We start from the raw sequence: 18,116 nt of genomic DNA, 5'->3' as shown, positions 1-18,116 counted from the left end.
GATAAATGGTTGGGAATGTATTGGAGCTGAATACAAACACAACCATTTGAATTGTTGGTCTCGGTTAATATTATTACAAAGATTTTGGTCTAGACCAGCTCTATATGAAAAGTGCAATAAGTAACTTTTGTTATATAAATAAAATTGAATTGAATTGAATTGAATTAGCAGTTGGAGCAGGCCAATCTATGGCAACAACCTTGTTACATGTGTCGGTGCCTCCTCTCTTCTGCACCACGCTTATCTACGATTTTAGATCCAGAAATAGCAGTTCATTTGATATTTACCCACAATGGGCTAAACCAGGAGCTAAACCACCAGGGATAAACCACCATGATGAGGCTGGAGGGGATGACAGATTGGAGATGCTACCAACAATCAGCACCTGGTCACACCTGTCACCTAAACATTGTGTTCTTATACAACTCAGTGTTGCTGCTATGTACAAATGTCAAGAACTCACAATTACACAACTCTGCAAAGGCTTTCAGTTTGACACAACAGTGAAAACACATCAACGGAACACTCTGGAAACCTTCGCCAACACCAGATACATGGCAAACCACATTCGAGGGGAGGCAGGGAGAGATGAGTAAGGAGACAACAAGAGAAAGGTAGATTTAACAAGCTAACGTTAAGTTGGAAAGATTTTACAGTTTAATAGAAAATTCACCATTAATGTTATTCTGCAATAAATGAGCTGCAAGCTTTGCCAGTGAGACATATTGGGCATGTGGGTCAGTCTATATAAGTATAGATATTGACCTGTCCCTGCTGCTGAGAAAAAAATCCTAGAGGGTACAGTGCAACTAAATTGGTTAAGTACATTTACATTTACTTCAAAGATTTTCTGTCAGTGTATATATCCACTTTTTTTTAAGATAAGGGACCATTCAAATGCACTTCAGTAGGTCGATCAAGTAAACATGTCATCATTCATACTGCTGCAACATTTAGCGCCGATTTTGACAGCCTTCAGTTCAGTATGTTGCCTGTTCCTGCGGTTACTTTCAGTTCAGAACAAAACAAGGTCTCTATGCTATCCATACAATGTTAGATAGGTAAATAGCTCAGCAGCCAGCCAGCAACAGGTATCACCTCATGTCTGGTCTTTCAGTAAACTGTCTAAAAAACATAGCCAATGAACACAAACATCACATTAAAATCCAATAAGTCGACTTCCTGCTCTACTCCTGATGTGCTTTACATTTGTCCCGTGTTGACTTTACGTATTGAAACACCAAAGTATGGTTTACATTTTGTGTTACCTTGTCATTTAAAGAGGTGGTATTATATTCATTTTCAGGTTCAAAATCTTATTCAGGGGTTGTACCAGAACCGGTTTACATGGTTTAATTTTCAAAAAACTGCTGCACATTACTGCAGCTCCTCTTTTCACCCTGTGTGTTAAACGCTTCGTTTTAGCTATGGAGTGATACATCTTGTCTCTAAATGATCTTTCTTGGGAGTTGCACATGCGCAGTTCCTATTTAAGGACTTCTAGCCACTCAGAAGCAGAGAAGGGCGAGTCAGCAAGAAGCCGGTAAACAGGGCTTCGGTTCAGCTGTAGGCTACATGTTGCCGACCAGCTTGTCAACATAAACTGGAGCAAGAATATCAGAATAGTGAGTTGTTAATCTGTACAAATGTATCTTTCGCCTATAAGGTTTTAACTGAGCTCTGTCTCTACATCACAGTAACAACTTTATGTTTATAGCTTTGGCAATGTTGTTGTTATACATTCATGCCAATAAAGCTGATTTGAATTGAATTGAATTGAAAGTCCATTGACTGCCTGGAGGGTAGCTTATGTTTGGAAGGGAGAGGAGGTGTATGCTGCAGCTCAGTGTTTTTCCTCTGATGTTTTTGAGTGCGTGTCGGACTAGCCGCTTAGCGAGCGTTATTTGAGGCGCATTTGCTTTCATCTCTGTGACGTCACAGGGATGAAAGGGAAACGGCTGGCGTACAAACGAGCTGTTTTTCGGGCAGTTTTCTCTGGGAGATGGGAATTCCCTTTGGGCTTTTTTACTTTGCAAACCTATAACATGCACAAAAAAGGTATATAACTCAATAAAGAAGAGGGGAAAAGCCAAAAAGCATAATACCAACTCTTTAAAAGCACTTTCATCATTTCAAACCACCACTGTTATTAGTTTAGCCACTACAACTGCTAACCCCAGTAAGTGCCTCATGTATTGGCATACATTCGAACTCACAGATGAAGCCATCAGTTCTACTAAAAGATATTTAACCGACCATCTGCGTTTTTCCAAACATCCCTGGTTAATTGTTTTAACCAGCAGATAGCTACCTCTGTGACATTCTTATACATGTGAGGCACAAACAGCTAGCACATACTATAATTTTGCTTGAAATAGAAATGGGCAGATACTGAAGTTCTGTGCCTGAGCTTGTGTCATATTAATAATACCATGTGATTGATTGAAGCTTCGCTGGTGCTTCAGAAAGAAACAGGTTTTGCAGGTAAACTATGATACACATTACTGGGATAAGAAGAGAGGAGAATAGAAAAGATTGTGATGTTCTACAGTAGGACAATCAGAAGTACATTAGTACATAGCTTTTTGGACAATGCATTCTTAATTTTTCTGTAACATATAATCATCTACATTAATGCAGCATTACAGACTGAACAATAACACTCATGCTTTTTGGACTTTTATTGCACACACAAAAACTAAAACAATTCAAATCAGCGAGCTGTTGTGCTTTGAATCAAGTCTTGAGGGGCTGCTATAAGTTTTGCAAGCCACCAGATATCACTGCTTGCTGCATGTGAAGCCCTGAAGCATCGAATCTTTTTTTGGCACCAAAAGAAAGAAAGCCCCAAGGCTTCATGCACCCATCACTAGTTTAAATCACACATACAAGAATTGTTTTAGATTCTTCTTCTGTTTTGTGTTTTTTGGCAGACTGCAATACCGCCACCTCAGTACCCGAGTCTATAGAACAAGATCAATTTTAAAAAAGCTTTGTTTAAATTTAGTTGCTGTTTATAAGTGTAATATCTGGTTTCCTTAAGTTATGTATTAGCTTTCTTACTGTGTGTCTGTAAAGGCCTTCTTATGTTCTTTAACCACTAGAAGGACACAATCGCTCCTGTGTAGGTAGATATAGTTTGTTCTGTGCTTCTTTCTGATAGCCACTTTGTGTTTTCCCCAGTGGTTGATTTTCTAACTCTTATTTTAATTGTGAAGCCTCTTAGGTCCCCTGGGTTGTCACAACGTCCTGCTATCATGGATTCCTAAAATGTGCTGTGTATCAAGAAGGTTTTTTTCCCCTCATTCCTGTTTTGAATTTTTTACCTCAGTCAGGGGCGCAGTGACAGATCAGGATAAAGACAATTTCTAACATTTGGAGACTGACGTGTGTTGCTATTCCTGTTGTATTTGAAGATGTTTTCTGGACGAAAGATCTGAGAACTGTGGTGCACAACAACTTTTCACCAGGGGGATTCTCTGCCATTCTCTCCCTCTGATGTGGGCCTTCTCGCTCTTATTACCTTTTTTGTAGTCTTTTTTTCCCTCCATGTTTTTGTTCCACTACACCATCTGTCTGTCCTGTGCTTGTTAAATCAGTTTGCCCATTCACGGCGCCCTGTGCCTCGACTTCACCCCTGGCACTTTCCATTTAGTCTCCAAAACCACAGAATGATATGCATGTCTGAGTCAATCCACCCTGAGTTCTTGGATGTTTGTCAAACAATACTAGAACAACAGCATGATTTGTTCTGTGCACACATCTCAACTGTCCATACCCTCTTGGCATTGTTAAGGGAAGGCAGCAAAGGCAGAGACAGACATGGAGAAAATATCCTATCAATCTACAGGATATTAGCTGCAAGGCACCAGTTCATACTGCCAATGATGTAACCCTCTGTGCCAGTATGAGCAAGTGCCATAATAAATTACTTCACATAACCCAATGCTTTTATCTGATGATAGCACTGTGTGTGGGTTGTGTGATTTCAAGCTTAAGATTTTGTTGTTGTGGCAGTGGTAGCATGGTGATTAAGTGTGTATGTGTGAGGGGGAGAGGGAATCGGAAAACAAAACTGTGTACAAGACCGTAATTGAACAGGTTTATAATTTATGCAAAGGATAATGTTTGAATCCGAAAACCCGAGACCCCAGCCAGCACTCCCCCGTCTGTAGTCATATCTTATTGTTAAAATAATACACCCTTTTAAACTCAATTGGCTGTGTTTAGCCTTTTTCACTTGTGTAAAATAATTTGTTATTCATTAGCAAATAGTCTGTTTTTGCAAGGGGACTTTTAAAAGGACAAATAATTCAAAGTATGAACATGGTTATCAAACACAAAATACTGTTACTTTATAGGAAGGGTTTATTAATTAATTTGTTCAGACTTCAACCTATCCCACGCAATAGTTCAAATATTTACTGTGATTTCCACTCACATTTCCGCCATGAATACAAGCTGTGTGTTTACCGCCACAAGAATATTACAAACACTAAATTCTTCTCAAAAAGGAAGAATCTCCTTACCTTTTTTTCCCCTTCCCGCCAACACCTTCAGGCTTGTTTTATTGAAATAACAGCAGTTTTACTTCATCCAAGCTGAGTTGGCGGTAGATAAGAGGAATATGTGGGGGGGGGGCACCTTGGCATACCTGTGCAGCCCTGGACTTGGTGGGCCAGTGGGTGACATTGCCAGACTGTAGACCTGTTGGCAAAGACATCATCACGATCAGGATCAACTGAGGATCCTGGCTTCCAAGGTGGAGAGAGATTGAAGGGGTTACAGTATTAATCTGGTTGCTCACTAGTATAAGCTACTGTCTGTCTGCCAACATCCAGAAGCAAGTATTTGCCAAAGTGACGTGAATACCAGACAGCACATCCACCCCCCCACCCCCCTCATAAATCTGCAATGCAATCCTCCTAAAACATTTAACAGTAAGACTCACCTATCCATTTACTGGCTACTCATTTTCTGTTGTCATGCCTCATTAACCCTAAATGTATCACTACTCTCACATTACAGACAGATTAATGTGAAATAAAGCTATGTAAACAAATGTTACACTAAATAACTTGATCATCTACTAGCAATTACTGATCTCTTTACTTCAAATGTAACTTCAGTGAGACAGTCGAGAAGTGGATACTTGTGTCAGATGGGAGATGGAAGTCCTTCCTGTGATGTTGTTCTGGGTCCATGCTGGAAAAGTAAAGTGTGAATTATTTAGCAGTATCTTGTTAAAATGACATATTTGCAGGTCAGTAATAAAATAATAAAATGATAAATAATTTAAATTTAGTAAAACATATGTATGCAGGGGGTGCAAACAATTACATGGACTGTTAAGTATAACAAAATCTAGAATAATTATTCTGCAATAATTATGTTACAAGTAAGCAAAAAATGTGCATAATCTTTTTAAGAGATCTCGACCCAGCTGGTTAGTTTTTTTGTCTGGGTTTTTTTGCAATATTTTAGTAGCAAATATATTTTATCATTTCATATTTAATGTATTCCTTTTTTATCCCACCACACCCCCATTTACATGATTTATTTCCCAAGAAAACTAAGCCTTTGCATTATTACCCCTTTTTTCCATGCATGAGTTATTATATACATGAGTTGCATGAGAAATTCATCCTCATCAGATACGTTTATCACATGAATACAGTATTTTGTAAACCACACCTCAACTGTCCTAAGCTTCAGCACTTAATCACCACATCATTGTACACAAGACAATTTTACATTTGAGTCTACATTTTCACTAACAATTATGTAAAAGAATATCTGCCATTAATTCAATTACCCTGCTTTATAGCTAACATTAGTTTGCCAGCTAACCAGACCATCCTCACCAGAAAAACATCTCTGAAAGATTATTGTATGGCTTATTATGACCCATATTTACGTTTCTAGTTAGGCCACAACTTCTAGTGGCAGAAGTAGTCAGGTGACTTAGTAAAAAGAGCGACAAAGTCCAGGTAAGGAGGGGGAAGAGAAGAAGATGTCACCTTTTAAATTCAATAATATTTTGTAGATGACTAATGTCACGTGACTTACGTAATGTACTTTTGGAACCTAAACCAGGATCTTTTCCTAAAGCTAACCAAGTGGTTTTGTTGCCTAAACTTAACAAAGCTACCACCTTTTTTATGTTTTCCACATGTTAAACGTCTAGTGACTTAGCCAATGCTCGTATATGTCGTTTTGGGAAAACGGTCTAATATGTTGTTTTGGCAGAGATGCTCACAAGTCTTTGAGCTAGAGTCCAAGTCAAGTCTCAAGTCTCTCGTGGTTATTACGAATGCTGTATTACCTGCTGCGTTCAATCCAGGTTGCTAATAAAACTGCAGAGCTATAAGGAATTCTGTAACTGTAACCTGTTTTTCATTTACAGAGCACAACCATGTAATGTGCAATGCAATTATTGACAGCTTATTAAATACTGTTAAGTCAACACACTCCCCAGACTCTTAAACCCAGTGTAACATTAACTAAATAAAACTGTGACGTTGCATAATCAACAATAAACCTGTAACCTGTTTTTAACTTACAGAGCACAACCATGTAGCCTAATGTACAATGTGTCTACAATTATTGACAGCTTATTAAATACTGTAAGTCAACACACTCCCCAGACTCTCAAACCCAGTGTAAGTTATAACTAAATAAAACTGTAAAGTTACATAGTCAACAATAAAGCTGTAACCTGTTTTTAACTTACAGAGGACAACCTGTGCAATGCAGTTAATGACAGCTTATAAACTACTGTAAGTCAACACATCCACCTGACTCTCAAATCAATAAACTGTAACCAGTTTTTAACTTACAGAGCACAACCATAATGTGCAATGCAATCACTGAACGCTTAAACTACTGTAAGTCAACAATCCACTAGACTCTCAAAACAGTGTAACGTTATAACTAAATAAAACTGTAAGGCTACATGATCAACAATAAACCTGTAACCTCTTTCTAGCCAACGGTAATAATTGACGTGATGGCAGCCAGCGGGACGTAATGATTACGTTAATCGACCACCACAAGTTTGGCAAGTAAACAAACGCTCATTCATCTTTTCATAACGAATGACAGTCGGAGTAAACCTCTCGTCGGTCGTAGCTGAAGCAACAAGCAAGCTAACGTTAGATGGCCAATGCTGAGCTAAACATGTTTACTCACCACAGGTTACTAACCTATTTGCGTTCAGCGCGTCTTTGTTTGGGTCTTGTTTTATGAAGTTTTAAAGCCAAAGTTTATGATGAATGGCTCAGCAGCTGCTGGTGTTTGTTGTCCTCTCTCACGTGCGGCCGCGTACAACAGATGCTACGTGTTACGTAGGCAGGTTATAGGTAACAGAGGGGGGGGGGGACGGCAAGCTCATCAGACGTTTCCTAAAAATAAACACTGTTCACGAGTCCCGCACCTCAAGTCCGAGTCGAGTCTTAAGTCTTTTGAGGACGACTCTCAAGTCGAGTCAGAAGTCACTGTGTGTGCGACTTAAGTCGTACTCGAGTCCTGAGTCTCTAACTCGAGTCCTCATCTCTGTGTTTTGGGGACACTCAAACTCACTTTGTCGTTCAGGTATGAGGACGTGTTGCCACAGCTAACATAGTTGTGGATAAACTTGTCACGACCTTGGATTTGAGTGTTGTGTTTTTCTGTTATTTTGTTAAATGTCCTTTCTGTTTTTACCCATTGTCTGTGTTCTTGTTTAGGTTTTTTAGTTGAACATTGCTTCCTTGTATTCTGTTGTATTTAGTTACATTTATCCTTGTGTATTGTCTGTAGCTTTACTACCTGTTTTATTTTGTAATTTTGGTGATTGGTGTTTTCGTCTCGCTTTGTTTCCTATCTACGTTGATTCTTAATGCGTCTCACTTGTGTTTAATTGCCCTGTCTGCTTGTGTGTGTGGTGTGTGCCCCTGTGTATATACAGGTAAAACTCGAAAAATTAGCATATCGTGCTTCAACTTAAAAGGTGAAACTAATATCTTATATAGACTCATTACATGCAAAGTGAGATATTTCAAGCCTTTATTTGATATTATTTTGATGATTATTGCGTACAGCTTATGAAAACCCCAAATTCAAAATCTCAGAAAATTAGAATATTGTGAAAAGGTTCAGTATTGTAGGCTCAAAGTGTCACACTCTAATCAGCTAATTAATCCAAAACACCTGCAAAGGGTTCCTGAGCCTTTAATTGGTCTCTCAGTCTGGTTCAGTGGAATTCACAATCACAGGGAAAACTGCTGACCTGACAGTTGTGCAGAAAACCATCATTGACACCCTCCACAAGGAGGGAAAGCCTCAAAAGGTAACTGCAAAAGAAGTTGGATGTTCTCAAAGTGCTGTATCAAGGCACATTAATAGAAAGTTAAGTGGAAGGGAAAAGTGTGGAAGAAAAAGGTGCACAAGCAGCAGGGATGACCGTAGCCTGGAGAGGATTGTCAGGTGAAGGCCATTCAAACGTGTGGGGGAGCTTCACAAGGAGTGGAGCTTTATGGAGATGCTGACTTCATTTTCCAGCAGGACTTGGCACCTGCCCACACTGCCAAAAGTACCAAAACCTGGTTCAATGACCATGGGATTACTGTGCGTGATTGGCCAGCAAACTCGCCTGACCTGAACCCCATAGAGAATCTATGGGGCATTGCCAAGAGAAAGATGAAAGACATGAGACCGAACAATGCAGAAGAGCTGAAGGCCGCTATTGAAGCATCCTGGTCTTCTATAACACCTCAGCAGTGCCACAGGCTGATAGCATCCATGCCACGCCGCGCCGCATTGAGGCAGTAATTCATGCAAAAGGGGCCCAAACCAAGTGCTGAGCACATATGCATGATCATACTTTTCAGAGGGCTGACATTTCTGTATTTAAAATCCTTTTTTTTTATTGATTTCATGTAATATTCTAATTTTCTGAGATTTTGAATTTAGGGTTTTCATAAACTGTATGCAATCATCAAAATTATATCAAATAAAGGCTTGAAATATCTCACTTTGCATGTAATGAGTCTATATAAAATATTAGTTTCACCTTTTAAGTTGAATTACTGAACTAAATGAACTTGATATATTGATATTATATATATATATATATAAATTTTGATGGCTTGAGTGTTCTGCCTCATGCGCTGTTTCTCTGGATTATTTCCTTGGCCTTTTGTTGTACTTTACTCCTAAATTTGGACTACCTTGCCTTTTGTTTGATCATCTCTGTAAGTGACTGTTAGTATTCAAATAAACCTGCAAACTGATCCAGCCTCGTTTAATGCCTTTGGGTTGCACTCAGCCTTCCTGATAAAACTGTTGCCATACAGCAAAAGTAGGTTAGCTAGGTTGGTAGCTAGGTAGCAGGACTAAGGCAGATAGACTAAAATTAACATCTTTGATAATGATGATGGAATTGACATATAATAATGGAATTCAAATAATTACTTTGAGCCAAATTATGACTTTTACCAAAAACTACTATTGTATAATGGGTAATTTTGACCCACTCACTGAAGAGTGAAGGTTCCAGTGAGCTGTTATCTAAGGGTTAATTATTTCAGGCCACAGATGGAAACAATGCTGATGTGATTATGACTAATACTAACCATGTTATTAATACAAAAGACACAATTTAACTCAGTAATGTTAAATAGTTCCACAAAGCTGAGGTTCAAAGTGTGTTGACATGTTTGACATACTTTCATGGGGTTAAAAACTGATTCATTATACTGATATTGTCCCTTAATTTGTGAACAGGTGCATGAATAAAAGGCTGAGTCAGAAATGCCTCTTCCAAAAAAATGTTAAAAGGATAAATGCACAAAGTGTCACCTTCATTCTTAAATGTATGAAACAAAACAGCCAAGAAATTAAATTTCTTACAACAGCAACCAGATGTCTCCATTTAGCAATGATTTTCAGTTAGATTAGTAAATACCTGTAATACACTTACTCCACTATTTACACCCATCCATAGTTTCAATCAAAAACACTGGCTGAACTTAATGGATCAAAAGAAATCTAAGCGTACATCAAATCTCCATTTGTTTTCTGTTTGCTGCTGTTTCATCTCCAGCAACACCATGTTTACTGACCTGGCAACATGTCATGTTGTGTCAAGTCTTCAGTCCTAAGAAGAGTCGCTGAACAGAAAGGTCAGAAAAGCATGCTCATAAAGGGATGTGGACAGCTTTTAGCCTGTGGCTTTGCTTTAATCAAAGCCAAATGCAGTTGCAGTCAGAAAACACTTCTGATTTATTCAAGCAACAGTGAACACTGGCTCTGAGTAAGACCTGTAGGATCTGTGGCATTGAGGGCATTGACTAAGAAACCGCAACATTTCCTCCAGAGGTATGAGGTGTGCATATATATATATATGTATGTGCGTGCGTGTGTACACAGGCTGTCCTTGTGGCGAGTCCATGCCCTGGGCTGTTTTTCCCCCGACTTTGTCAGAAACATGTGGCGTGAAGCAATACACCTGCAAGTCATGGTGTTAAGTCATTAGTGCTGTGCACTTCACAGTCCTTGGGCCACTCCATGGTTAACCAGATGTATTCCTTATCTCGCAGAGAACAGCTTCATAACAAAAAATAACCTCCAATAATTTCCAAGATGCATTTCAAACCTCTTACTTCATTCAAAATGACTGCAATAACAACCCAAAGAGGCCTGTGTACAACTATTATCATTTCTTTTGCCTAATTACGCAGATCTAGACATTTTTCTCTGACTCCCAATATAACCGCATCACTGCTTCTATGGCAACAAATGCATCCAGTGAAATTGTATGTTTTGAAGAAGAGCATTGTGCCAGCAGCCAGCGCCCATTTGTGAACTTTCTTCCATCATGATGAGAGACAGCCCATTCTGCTCCAAATTGCTGATGAGCTTATTTTTAGACGAGGGGCTGCCCCAGTGTCTGGTTTACATGCGGGACTGACAGAAAATGTAGAGCAGATTTCCCAGTTAATACAAGCCTTCCTGCTCCGTAATTAACCAATTAACAAGCAACATGCCCCACCAACACCATACCTGATTCAGTTTGCAATCAGGAATGCTCGTCTGCAAAGTTTTAATTGTGCCCGAGGCAATAACTTACTGTTTGTAATCACATTCTCTTCCTCCCTATATTGCACCATGGTGCGTTTGGGAGGAAAAAACTTACTGGCGCAAGCTAATTCGGTAAACCTCCATGTTGGAGGCGAGCACAGTGCACATTACCAGCAATGCTTAGGGTTTTGCTGAACAACAGAATGAGAGTTAATATGCTCCCCAAATTATTAACACATTGTGCATTTATAGCCTCCAATGAGAGGTGAGAGGCAGGCAGGGGAGCTTTCACAGAATGCGGACACATGCAATGAAGAAACTCCCTGCCTCCATATTTCAAAATGAGATATTAGGTTAATACGTGCTTTAGTGCATCATGAAGACGGAAACATCACAAGATTTGACTCAGGAACCTGCACGCTCTGCTTGCATGGTGCAGGCAAGCCCTGTGCCAGAGCCAATCATCGTTCAGGAGGCAGACATGGTGCATGGACTAGATGAATCACTAAGCTGTCATGTGTCTGTTTCACATTCTGACTGTGGGAAAGCAAATTATAGGTGACTTAATGTTCCTTTTTTTCCCCCTTTTTTTCCTCTGCTTTCTGGTGCACTGCCAGGCCATACACTGAGCTAAAAGGCAGAAATAGGGTCTGTCAGATGGAAGCTGCCACTAATTGTTCAGCTCAAATCCCTCCATTTTTCTTTAGGAGACCACAGCCACCCACCACTTTTAAAAATACATGGTTGACGCTATCGGCTTCAATAGACTTCAAGCAATTACAAGAGTCATGCATTCTAATATGATGGACAGAGGAGAGGCTGGGATTAGCTTTGCACTCTTGCTGTTTGCATAGACACACACACCCTAACTGCAAAAAAACACAAACAATCTAGGGCAGCTATTCCAAATCCAATTGTTGTGAACATGAAGCCAGCTAGTTTCAGGCAGTGGGGTGAGTTTGGCCCACACATACCAATTAGGCCCGTTTCCAAAGCAATACTGCACAATGCTGCCCAGAGGACTGCAGCAGAACAAGACTTTGATTTCCCTCAATGTGATAGTAATTTCATATTCCTCTGAAAAGCAACATGGCTACTGAGGCTTGAGTCTCGAGATGAGCATTTCACAACTCGATGCTTGTTTGGTGATTTACATGCAATTTCTCAAGCTAATACTCAAATATGATGCGACTCGTTCGGTGTGGAGGTATTAGAAGACCTGGTTAAACACGACAGCCTCTAATACATCCTCAGACCATCCAAGGAGGCCTCTTTTTTTGGACCTGTAGCGTCCCTGGGTAGCTTCGCTAACCGCTCGCATTTGATCAGTCATTGTCTCTCGCTTCCCCTACACGTCAGAGAGCAATCCTTGCATCTGGGATCAAAAATCAAGTCCATAACTGAAAATGCTGCCTGTGGTCTTCACGCCGACTAAACACTGTTGAGCCCCGAGTCCCACCACAGTGCATCAGACAGATTGAGGAATAGAGAGGGAGGAGGCATGTAATGAGAGCCAGGGGAATTACTACCCTCTATTTATAGGGAGTGCAGGATTGTTTACTTTCTTTCATAGCTACTTGTTTTGACGGGTGTTGAACTGCTAATGAGATGAGGTATCTTTCTATTGCCATATTGCTGTATCACCTTGCGGTGCTTACCGTATGTTGGAATTTACCTGTGAGAGCCTAAGAGCTGTTTTCTTGATACGTCTTTAAACTCGTCCTCCTGGTTCCATTGCACTCTCTCTTGCTTCCTGTCGTAAAATACAATCATATTTTTGGTGTTGGGAGTCGCGGCAGCAGCAAGACAAGTCTATTCAATCGGGTGATACTTATTTCTATGTGAGACGGTGTGGGAGAGCCTATTGTTGGAATAAATCTTCACCCTCTCATTTGAATCACTGGGGATGCTTGATCATTTGTCACAGGGGAGGAGAGAGACCAAAGTACCCAAAGAGAGCCGAGGTGTTACTGCATGGAGGCGGCCATATTAGCAGAGATATTCTTCAGGATTATGTGCCCCTTCAACCCAGGCCAGGAATTTGTCAGCAGAAGTGCAGATATGGCTCTATCAATAATCCATGGCATTGTGTATTTCCCAACTGATGCCATTATACGGCTGGGGGATGACAGCACTCACCAACTCCATCATCTTATCCACGGGGACCAGGATCTCATAAAAGCGCTCTCAACATAGACATCTCATATAACGGGTAATAACTCCAGCCAGTTAATACTGGGGAATTATCAGGAAGAGGAGCGATGAACCCAGCAAAAACCAGGGCGGCCACCGCTGTATTCCTGTCGTGGAGAGAGAGAGAGAGAGAGAGCAGGGGAAGGTGTTAATGGAGGGGGAGGGACAAAAAGAGAAGTAGGAAATGGAGAGGGACAATGAGAGAGCATGTAAGATAAGAGGTGGGGGAGTTGGCGGAAGATAAGAGACAGGAGGAGGAGAGAGGAATCCAAAGTGAGAGGGAGTGAGGTTGTCGTGTGATACAGACGAGCGAAAGTTAGCGAGGAGGAAGAGAAATGAGTAAGGGGTAAGGAGGAGTAAGAGAGACAAATGAGGCAATGATTTAACTAAGAGCAGTGTCAGGGCAGAGCTTCAGCAGTATTTTTTGAACTCTACTCTATTGAATTTCATCAGGAGTTTGAGGATCCTTCTCCCATACTACTACAGTGAAAAACGTATCTTTGTAAAAGACTCTGTAATGAAGAGCTTAAACTAGTAATCTCCCTAATCCAAATTTAAGCTGTCTGTAATTGTTTTCATTACAGTATCATTCAGAGGTGGCTCTACTGTAAATATTACATAAAGAGATTAACTCTTTTCTGTTCTACCTATGTCAGTCGAAATGCAGCTTCTGACAATGTTAGCACTTCCACGTGTAAGCAAACTGCTGGTGGAATTCTGTTAAGGCTTGAGTAGAAGAATAATGACATCATGCACCCCTGGACACAGATGCCTGACAGGCTAATTAATGTGTCTGGCAAGTCACAAAATGATCATAGTGGTAAAATGTTCAGTCATGCACGCATTTAATTAGTTTTTTTGTCCCACATCTTCAAAATATCTGCTCATAGCAGCCCAAGCAATATGAAACTTTTATGGTTATGTTTTGGCACTCGCAGCATCTGGTTATGGTTAGGGAAAGATTATGGTTTTGGTTTAATACAGAAAAAGTCCACAAAGACTAGAAGCATGACAACATGCCATGTTTATTAACATCAAAACATCAAAATCACCTTTTTTCAACCTTAAAAAAGAGGTGCTTTGGCCAAGCTCGGGATGTAAACTCTGATCTCTGGTGTCAAAGTCCTGTGCTCTGTATGTCCACCAACAACTATTATGTGGTACACAAATGTGTAAAAAGAAAAATGTTGCCTGTGAACACAATCAAGGCAGGTTTACCACCACAACGTAATTTGGAAGAACAAATGATTCATTTCCAGGATACAGGGTTGGAATGAGGTGTTTGACAATCCAACAGAAAAGGTAATAACAGGTATATCAAAGGCTCTGGCTTAGGGTCCCCTGAATTCTTGGGCCCCACTTGGTAATCCATCTACGTGATTAGCAATAATGTCCTCCAAAGACAAAATACAAAAGACTACAAATCTCTAGTCATGTTTTTCATTCCGTCAGACATCTCCTTTTTAACAGGGAGCATAGCAGATTTTTGTCTCTTTGGTGTATGCTTACCAGGCAACTTGTGTACATACCATAGAAATCCATTCTACCTTTTTGATTACACTGTAGCAGCCTCAAACACACATCAGGTGGTAAATGGAAGTGAGTATAGAGGAAATAGTAATCACAAGCCCAGCATTGCTTGGATAAATGCAAAGTGAAACCAGATATTAAGCTGACATATGCTGCGTCCACTTCCAAAGTCTTTCCCTCGATCACATGCACAACATCATATACACTTAGCATACTCTATAGTGAGTAGTAAATTAAGGTTTTGGACAGCATCAGCAATTACAGGGCACTAGGTGGCAAACAAGGAGTGATTTTTGACACCCGTAGTGTAGGTTTATGCTGTGATGTTGTTGCTTTAAGAATCTTTTACATGTGGATGCCTTAACTGTAATGCGCTCTCGTCCAACTCCTTGGACAGTTGTGCCACCCCTTGTCATCTTTGTTCTGTGTCACTTCCCATTAAATCTTAAGCAACCAATAATAAGCATCTGGCTCCAACCCTTTATCAGGCCTTTTAGTCTTAAATGTGTGTGGGTGCCAGCCACTAGTGCTATTAGCAGAGAGAAGGACAGGAGGGAGAAAATAAATATATAATGCCACCCACCAAGCAAAGATATTCAGTGTTTGCATTTCAGGGGACAATAAAGAGGGCCATCTGTTCCTGTCATTCGTGCTTTATTGTTTTCCTCTGCGGGCCACTCACTTTGGAACACCACATCAAGCCCTCCCCACCTCCCATTCTCCATACTCCAGACCCCTCGACATAAACAAACTACAGTCAAACTGTGTGTACACAAGCTTGACTGCACATAAACACACACAGGCACACATGCATCCCTTAGCCTTGTACAGCTCTAAGACAAGGAATGGGCTCAAAGGGCTTTTTCATTTTGGATCATGTCAAATAAAAAATAGACAAGATGCTGAGGGGGTCATGGCTTTGAATAAATTTTGTCCTTGTCCCTCATGTTGTCACCACTGGTGGTATGGCAAACATTGCCAACTGTTTTTCTTTAATTCTTGTAGCAGAATCATGAGAGGAGAGAAGAGGATGGGAAAACAAACCACACTTTTATTCTCCTGGCTTAGGGTTTACCAAGGAGAAACTCTGCAATATTGGCTTAGGAATTGGCTCCTAGAGTTCCCAGTTCCCATCTTAGCAAAAGCCTGGCAGCTGGACGTAGTATGACTCGAGATCTGTGGTAACATCCTTAATCAGTGGAGGAGGTTAGACAGTGGGATGGTGCATGATGGACGCCATTTTGTATTTACCAAAATGTTGATTTATCCCTTTAACAGTTTGGAAATGCAAACCTTTCAGCTGGCAACCGCTTATACTGTTTACTTACTAGAGAAGTTGGACAATATTTTGGGCAGGACAGATGCAAACTGACAATTGTGTTTAAATGTTTTCACCAGATCCCACCATTTGGAAAGGTATATATTTTTTGAATTGACCGCATATTATTAAAAAACCTGATATAACTCATTTGTATCATAATTTATTAGTTATAAATATGCACAAAGATTGATAGCACATTCTTTAATGCTTTTTCATAATGTAAATTATGATGTACAACTGCTGTGGATATATAATATCTATCTCTCTCTCACACACACACGCAGACACAAGGAAGACAACACTCACAAGCGATGTTTTCTCACCAGTGATCTGACTGAATGCAAGATTTGCAGGTGCTTTTCCATCACAGTCAGCAAGGTTAAACTCCAGAGAAATTAAACAAATTGCTCCTCTAATGCAGAGTAAAACAAATGGAGAACTTTAGTGCACATGTGGAACCCTCTTGGGTTCTAATTATGTAAAACTATAGACATCAGAAGGCACTGAATTCTTTAATGAGCACTTGAGAGAACAAAGGGAATTTAAGTGCATGTTAATAAGAGAGGCGAGACGACAGGAGGAGGCAAAATGCCACTGAAAGAATCACTACACATTAAATGGGGGCATTTGCTATCTTACCACCAACCAGCAGCTTCTGACAGTTACACTTGCTACCACAGAATTGTTGAAGGGAATCTATGGTTTGTGGCATTTAGAATGAGCACACAGCTAATGTGCTAATATGTTCTCCATGGAAACAACATACAATAAATTGAGATGAATTGAGTGTCAGGGAATTGAGATTTAGCTATTAGTGCAGGAGAGGATGAGTCAGTTGGAGATTTGTCTCCCTACAACTTGCAATCAGGGAACTGACAACTTCCCCCTGACCAGTGTACTGCATGTAGGGACAAAATTACAGGTTAAACTCCCCCGTTAGATCCAGGGGCTGTTAGCCGCTTCCACAGTGCCACAGGCACAGTACCATTTGGATTCACTCAATAACAAACAAGGCGTGATGTGTTCGGGAAGCTGTGTTTCACTGCGCTGGTTGGTAGCCTGGCCAATTAGCATTGACAAAGACTCCTGTGTGTATAGGCAGGCAGAACACCGCCCAGATAGCACGTTTCTGTTCAGAAGCCAAACTGGATCGCACTGTGGGAGTCCTTTAATCCCCACTATTCCCCTGAATGTTTTAAATCAAAAAACAGTGGTGCAGGATAGCTGCCTTCATACCCATATACCTGCTGTCTGTGTACCATTGCACACCTTGCTAAATTACTATGTGTGCATACGGTTGTAAGCTGCTGTGGACTGTTGGTGTACATGAATGTAGATATGCTTGTAAATATGTATAGAGTGCATGCATATATTATTATATTTTGAGAGAGTACACAAATTCCTCTTACTAATGTAAGGAAGAAATCAGGAGTAATAGCTAATTAATTATAAGAAGTAGTAACTCCAAATTAAGAATTATATAGGAGATCATTTTTAGGACACCCATGTCAAGGTTTTAATCAGTTATGCAGAACGTCTAATGAACATTAACACGTTCAAAATATTCAAAATTCAAGTATGACTTAATGCTAATACAGGGGTAGGAAATACTGTATTTAAGTACAATTTTGAGCTACTTGTAATTTACTTGAGTATATCCATTTTATCCTACTTTATAATTTTACTACATTTTGGAGGCAAATATTTTACTTTTCACTCCACTATATTTGACAGCTTTAGTTAGTTACTTTGCAGATTCTGGTTAAAATTAGCCCGATCCTTAGCAGCAAAATTAGTGATGCCTACACATGGGCTTACACTGAGGCAATGCTACTTTTACTCAAATAAAAGATCAGACTACTTCCACCACTGACTACCTATAATATTACAGTATGTGAGAATAGTCTACTTGATGTTATGTGATGTTAATGAACAAGTGTCTAATGATCGGATCTGTGGATCTACTGAGCATGTTCTTAAAGCTAAAATCAATAACTTGTTTTAGATAAAA

The 18,116-nt window shown here is 40.1% G+C and overlaps 1 long non-coding RNA gene across 1 annotated transcript; it reads right to left on the bottom strand.

Moving 5' to 3' along the window:
- Positions 1 to 4,553: 4,553 nt before the first annotated feature.
- On the bottom strand, positions 4,554 to 16,534 carry LOC123979145. The gene is made up of 5 exons (XR_006827167.1): positions 16,429 to 16,534; positions 13,201 to 13,361; positions 12,737 to 12,814; positions 5,113 to 5,205; positions 4,554 to 4,707 (listed from the first exon to the last, which is right to left on the bottom strand). It is a non-coding gene; the product is annotated as an uncharacterized LOC123979145 (long non-coding RNA).
- Positions 16,535 to 18,116: the final 1,582 nt, after the last annotated feature.

Source organism: Micropterus dolomieu, linkage group LG01, assembly GCF_021292245.1.
Source record: "Micropterus dolomieu isolate WLL.071019.BEF.003 ecotype Adirondacks linkage group LG01, ASM2129224v1, whole genome shotgun sequence".
Classification (NCBI taxonomy): domain Eukaryota; kingdom Metazoa; phylum Chordata; class Actinopteri; order Centrarchiformes; family Centrarchidae; genus Micropterus; species Micropterus dolomieu.
This window is presented reverse-complemented; position numbering and strand designations above follow the sequence as displayed.